Source organism: Citrus sinensis, chromosome 5 (genome assembly GCF_022201045.2).
Source record: "Citrus sinensis cultivar Valencia sweet orange chromosome 5, DVS_A1.0, whole genome shotgun sequence".
In the NCBI taxonomy this organism is placed as follows: Eukaryota; Viridiplantae; Streptophyta; class Magnoliopsida; order Sapindales; family Rutaceae; genus Citrus; species Citrus sinensis.
Window position 1 is genome coordinate 24,308,741 of NC_068560.1, and position 6,256 is coordinate 24,314,996.

The 6,256-nt window shown below is 33.9% G+C and overlaps 2 protein-coding genes and 1 long non-coding RNA gene across 3 annotated transcripts in view; 1 reads left to right on the plus strand and 2 right to left on the minus strand.

Moving 5' to 3' along the window:
• Window positions 1-6,256, minus strand: part of LOC102629151 (importin subunit alpha-1-like) — a 106,300-nt gene that overhangs the window by 96,006 nt on the left and 4,038 nt on the right. The window lies entirely within an intron of this gene.
• LOC102616856 (disease resistance protein At4g27190-like) overlaps window positions 1-6,256 on the minus strand; it is a 118,469-nt gene that overhangs the window by 6,810 nt on the left and 105,403 nt on the right. The window lies entirely within an intron of this gene.
• On the plus strand, window positions 1,730-3,312 carry LOC127902711 (uncharacterized). The gene is made up of 2 exons (XR_008055248.1): window positions 1,730-2,419; window positions 2,825-3,312. It is a non-coding gene; the product is annotated as an uncharacterized LOC127902711 (long non-coding RNA).

The window sequence follows — 6,256 nt, forward strand, 5'->3', positions numbered from 1 at the left end:
ATAAAAAAACAGTAATGATATACTTACTACCATTAATATTGCCGTTAGTAGTTTGTACACCATTACTACTGAATAAAAAAAAAATTTACTACAAAACAAAAGAAAATTAAATGATAAGACAAATTGTTTTTGGTCTCTTATAGATTTTGTACTAATTATCATACTAATTATCAATATTCATAAGAAAATAATGTACAACAATAAAGGAACTATACAGAGGTCAAAATGTTTTTTGTTTTAATTTTTTTAATGAAAGTAAAGCATTTGGGTAAGATTTATTTTGGTACTTGGAAGGATATACAAAGCAAAAGAGTATATGATAAAGTGTAAAAAACCACACCCTTCATGGTAATATAATGAGTTGAACTATTTTTTAAATCTAGTTAAAAATTTAGCTTAATTGTAAATAAAGTGAAAAGAGCTAGATTGATTGTCAATATTAAAATTTAAAATTTAATTTTGATAACCCATTTAACTAGATGAGATTAAGAGAGGAAAGAAAACTAAGAGAAGATCTTTGTCCCATGAACAAACTCAAGATGTATCAAACAGATACTTTTGGTGAAGTCAGGGGAGCTGCAAGACTGCTCTTTCCCGCCCCTTTGTAACGAACTTAACTGACCTTTGACTTGGTCGGAATACGTGATGCACGCAATGCAAGCACGTGAGGACCCAAATGAGGAATTCCAAAAGTTGGACACTCCCAAACGCAGCGTTTTGGTTCTGGTCTTGAATATTGATTCGTCAACAACAAATATCATTCCAACTTGGGGGAAAAAAAAAACGCCATAAACTATATCTTTTCCATTCATTATATCATAAGAATACAATGATTAACAATATCAAATTTAAGTGACAATCAATAAAAACTGAAGCCAATATATACACAACACTGAAACAATGAACTTGTTACAGTTTGACAAAATAAAAAATTATACAAATTAAACAAACTGAAAAAAGAAAAGAAATTGTGGTGAGCGCGAAGCAGCAGCAATTGGACATTCAGAGTCGCGTAACACAAGTGTCCTATGGAGCCTACAACTCTCTCTTTCATCTTGACACGCGTATAATAACGCAACAGAGAATTACAATTACTCTGAGAATACAAATTATCTGATACTCATGAATTACCAATTACTCTAAAAGACACTCCCAAGTCCAATGTCCTTTAGGCTTTATCAACGCAGTTCAGCGTTACTTTGTCCAATTTGGGTTTTTGTTCGATTCTCCTCCACAGAAATCTTCACAATGGGGCAACCATCCATCAATAATCTTTCCAAAGATGGGAATTTGAAGGCATAATTGCCATAGCAGAAGGTTGTCAGACTTTTTAAGTCTAAAACACACGGACATTCAATTAGATTAAAATAGGAGTTATACATCTGAAAGCTAAAAGCACAGAAACAGAACAACTAATAACACAGAAACAGAACCTCGGATACAAGAAGTGGAACACTGAACAATTGACTAGTTAGGGAGCAAACTGACATTGAGAGATTAAACATGTAATATATGCACCTCGATTTCTTTAATTGAGTGGATTATAGTTTTTATTTCGACATTCGCTTTAAGTTATCAAATTAATTGTAAATTTTGAGGGCGAAATTTTTATAAGGGGAGAGGATTGTAATATATGCACCTCGATTTCTTTAATTGAGTGTATTATATTTTTTATTTCGACATTCGCTGTAAGTCATCAAATTGGTTGCAACTTGTTACAAGTAATTTTGATGCGTTTATTAATTAGATCATGTTTGAATTATTTTAAAATTGTCACAACATTCAATCGAGACAAATCGAGCGCGATTAAAAACTCGGGTAGTCGGATTTTATTTTCGTCATGGGTTCGGTATTAGCTTAATTTGTATTCAACTTAAGTGAGAAGGAAAAAAAAAAAAAAAAAAGGCCGGTTCTATAAATTGTGAGAGAGAGAGAGAGAGGAAGAAGTTGACCGGGTTTGACCCGACCCGGATCCGACCGCGATCTTGACCCGGTCAGATCTCGCTATTCCGGCCACCTCACCGGCCGAGAAAGGTACCGATATGAAGCTTGAAAGCCGGCCGTCATAGCCAGCCGTCATCGTCTCCGGAACACCGGAAATTTAGCTTGGAAAAGCCCGCCGCTCAACCCCTTTTTTCGCCGTCGATCTCGCCGGATTGTAGCCACGCCACCGCCTGGATCTTGTTCCTCAACTTACGCTCATCACTTTCCGACCTACCACGACCACCGGGGACGCCTTCTTGGCCGCGAACGACCACCGGGAAACTCGCGGATTTTGGAGCTTCGATCCGCCGCCATCGCCGCGCGTGGATTGTCACCGGCGGCACCGTTGGACTCACCGAGGTCTGAACTATCCGACCTGAGCTTTCTGTCGTCGTTGACTGAAGTCCGGTCATCGTTGACCGGCAGGGGCAATTCGGTAATTTCACAAAAAACTTAGGGGTAAATTTGTAATTTATGGAAATGGTCAATAATTTGGTAATTTCAGATTAGGGTAGTGAGATAATTTGAGATTTGGAGGGTAATTCAGTGATTTAAGTTATTAAGGGCATTTTGGTAATTTTACACTCCGAGGGCAATTTTGACATTGTGCTTATTTTTGTGATTTGAATTGAGGACAATTTGGTAATTGAAGATTCTGAAGATAATTTGGTAAATATTGATGTCGGGGACATTTTGGTAATTTTGGCATGCAAGGGTATTTTGGTAATTTGATGCATACGGAATACTTGATTATAAATGAATATTTGTTTTTGAGCTCTATTGCATAAAATTAGTTGTATTTCATGTTTACGGAAAATGATTTTATAGTTTACTTGATTAGGAGGACCCGCGAGCGAGAATCAACCTGCGAATGTTGGTGATACCAATAGATAGACCCTTCTGTTCGTCTCAGGTCAATGGATCTTCTCAATTGGAAGATCTCCTATATGGATAATACACATTCCAGTTGACCAAGCATAATTCGAATTCTTTTGTTCCGAAGGAAAGATATCCACCGGGTGGTTCGCCCTATTTAGATATTCACGACCAAGAAGAAAAAGTACTGGATTCTCTTTCGGATAGGTCCTGAAAGGAGAAGGAAGGCTGGGATGCCAACATGCGTCTATTATTGAATTCACCCGACCCGATAGCACCAATTTTGGGTGGAATATACAAAATTTATTTTCATTATATATTCTGATTTTACGATACAGTACAACATGTTTTGATGAATAAGTATTTAATGTTCTGATTAATATTTTTTAGAAATGAATTTTATTCTACGTGTTGATATTTATCATTATTAAAAATGAATTTGATTGATGATTTTATTATCGTTTTTGAGTAAATGCATGGTAATACTTTTTAAGAGAATAAAGTGGATTTGAAGTATGTAACGTGGAAATAAAATGAGATTTCACATGTGATTATATGTTTATGTACATGTGTATTAAAGGTTGTTTGGAAAATCATTAGACAGTACCCTTCTCCTTCAGATACAGTGATACAAATGATATGAGATGAATACAATGATACAGATGATATGAGATGACAGGCCTTTAGGGTCTGTCTGAACACACATAGAGGCTTTGGGCCGTATGTTTGGGTGCTTTTACCTTTTAGGGGTATATGCATGCAGTATGATGATTACAGAGATACAGATGATACATATGTGATTTAGGCCTTTGGGGCCCGTCTGAGTACACACAGAGGCTTTGGGCCATGTACTTGGGTGTCTTGTCTTTTGGAGACCAGATTATGCGTGCACAGATATGATAAGATATATAAGATATGAGATGGCATTTCCCTGTCTATCCGTTGTAGCTCCGAGGCATGATGGTTCCCTAATTGCCCATCCGTCGACGTCCGGATATGATGAGATTATTTCCCTGAGTACTTGTTTGGTGATAGTTATCAATATTCAGTATTTGATATTACAAGTGTTATGATTTCATTGATTTTATGCAGATTTATGTGACATTGTTGTTCGAGTACATGGTTTGAATTAATAAGTTTTATTTAAGTTCTTATGATATTTTGATGAGATTGTTTAGAAAAAGATTAAATTATTTTTTAAAAATTGTTTATTTTCAAAAACTACTATCCACTCACTGAGTTCATTGAGTTTTTATACTCACTTTATTTTTATTATATCCCCCCCCCCAACAAGAGATTTGCAGGTATATTAGTCGACCTAGTAAAAATAGTTATTTAGATATTATGGCCACGTGATGGTGCTAGAAGTCGTAAATTTCTTTTATATTTGGGATATCGCGAATTGTATTATTTGTTATATTTTGTAATTAAGAAAACTATTGTATTTTAATATTAGAATGATGTGGGTGATATTTGGTATATTGATTTGAGAAGTGGGTTATGGAGGATGGTTGGATATTGAATTATTTTGTGAGTGTTATTTTGTAAATTGCAGGTTTGAGGTTGTTATACTTATGGGGGAGACTCTGCCGAATTTTTTGTAAATTTTTTAAATATTAGATTTATTATCGATTTGATTAGACGAGTTTAGATAGACTTGTCCTAAGGGTGCGGGACGGGTAGTTTCAAAACACAAGTGAAGTGACTACAACAATTTTTGGTAGAAAAAAGAAAATTACAAGAGTCAGTACAGAACAGAACAAAACAGAGACAACAGCAGGACAATTAGATAGGGAGCAGAGCAATTCTAAATAACAAGCTGGAGATCAAAGGATGCCAAGTGCTGTTGAGATTAAAAGATTGAAAGTTCAAGAGAGTTTATGGCAAAAACTGCGAAACAAACTGCGCAATAGTGAGCACAATAAACAGGAGCGAATTGTAATTGAGATCAAAGGATGTAAACAAGGGAAGGACTTTGTTGATTGTAATGAATGAATGATACTAAACGACGATGGTTTTTACCAAAAGTTTTAACAAATTCAAAAGGACTTTGTTGATTGACAAATTCAAAATGTCAAGAAAGCAACGAAAGTTGAAAGTGACCCATTTTATTTTGATGTGTTCTGCTATAATTGCATATCTCTAGGTGTTGTGCTATAATTGCATATCTCTAGGTGCTGGAGCTGCTGAAAGCTTCTGATCGCCGAAGCTGAAAATATATATTTCAATTTTTGAATCAATTGTGTTAAGACTTTGAAAACGAGAAAACATATCTGGAAGTTGATTATCCCAAATCTTTTCAACATTAATTTTGTACAGCTCCGTCTTGGGCAAGAGAAGCAGAAAATAAAGTGGATAAATGGCTTCTCATGAAAGTGCTCTACACAATGTTGCTTTCGGAGTACCAAGTACCTGCTCTGTTTGGCATTTCACATTCAGTATTTGTAAATGTGCAAAGACAATCTTTTGAGTATGAGATTTTTTTTTTTAAACCAACTGTATTAGTATTAATCAACGTCGTTAGAACTCATAACCTCTTATCTCAACTTTAGAAACATAAACTTAGATACCTAAGTCTACAACATGATTGATCTACTTCAAGCCCGAAGTTTTTTTTTTAATTTTTTTTGGAAAAAATAGATATTTTTTAATAGTTAATAAAGGAATAAATTTTTAATTTTTTCAGTAACCTTTTAGATTGGACCTTAGTCATAAATTGGTTCATTTAAAATAAAAAAGACTAATGTACTTAGAAAATAAAAATAATTCTTTTGCAAGTAACATCATATATGAGAAATTATCCAGTTCAAGATCTTGGACTCTCTTAAATGTCCAAAAAAACTGTTACAACATATGGTGTATGAGTGTGGCATAATAGTTTTCTTGAACTTTAAGAAAGTTCAGAATCTTGAACTAGATGAGCACTCCATCATGCATGCTCCAATAAATTTCTATCAACAAATCTTTTTTTATTTCGAGTCTGTATCATAAGGATTGTATTTAATCAAATGCAAAATAATATAACATCTAATAATTTTTTTAATTTTTAGTTCATACTTATAATAATAATGTTCGCATTTAATAGGTGAAAGAAATATATTAGTTTTTAAGTGTTAAATTTTAACTCTTATATTCTAAATCATAATTTATAAAAAAAAATCGCGGGAAAAAATTAATCTTTTTTCAAAAAAATATATGTGTAATGGGTATCATTCATGCACGTTGAAGCTACTCCAATGAATTTCACTACTAAAATATTAAATTATCTTCATGAAAAAATTGCATGATTAGAATGATTAACTCAAGGCACTCGAGCATTTAAAATTGCATCACTAGTAAAATGTTAAATAACAATGTTCGCATTTAATGGCTAGTTTCATCATTATAACAACCAAAA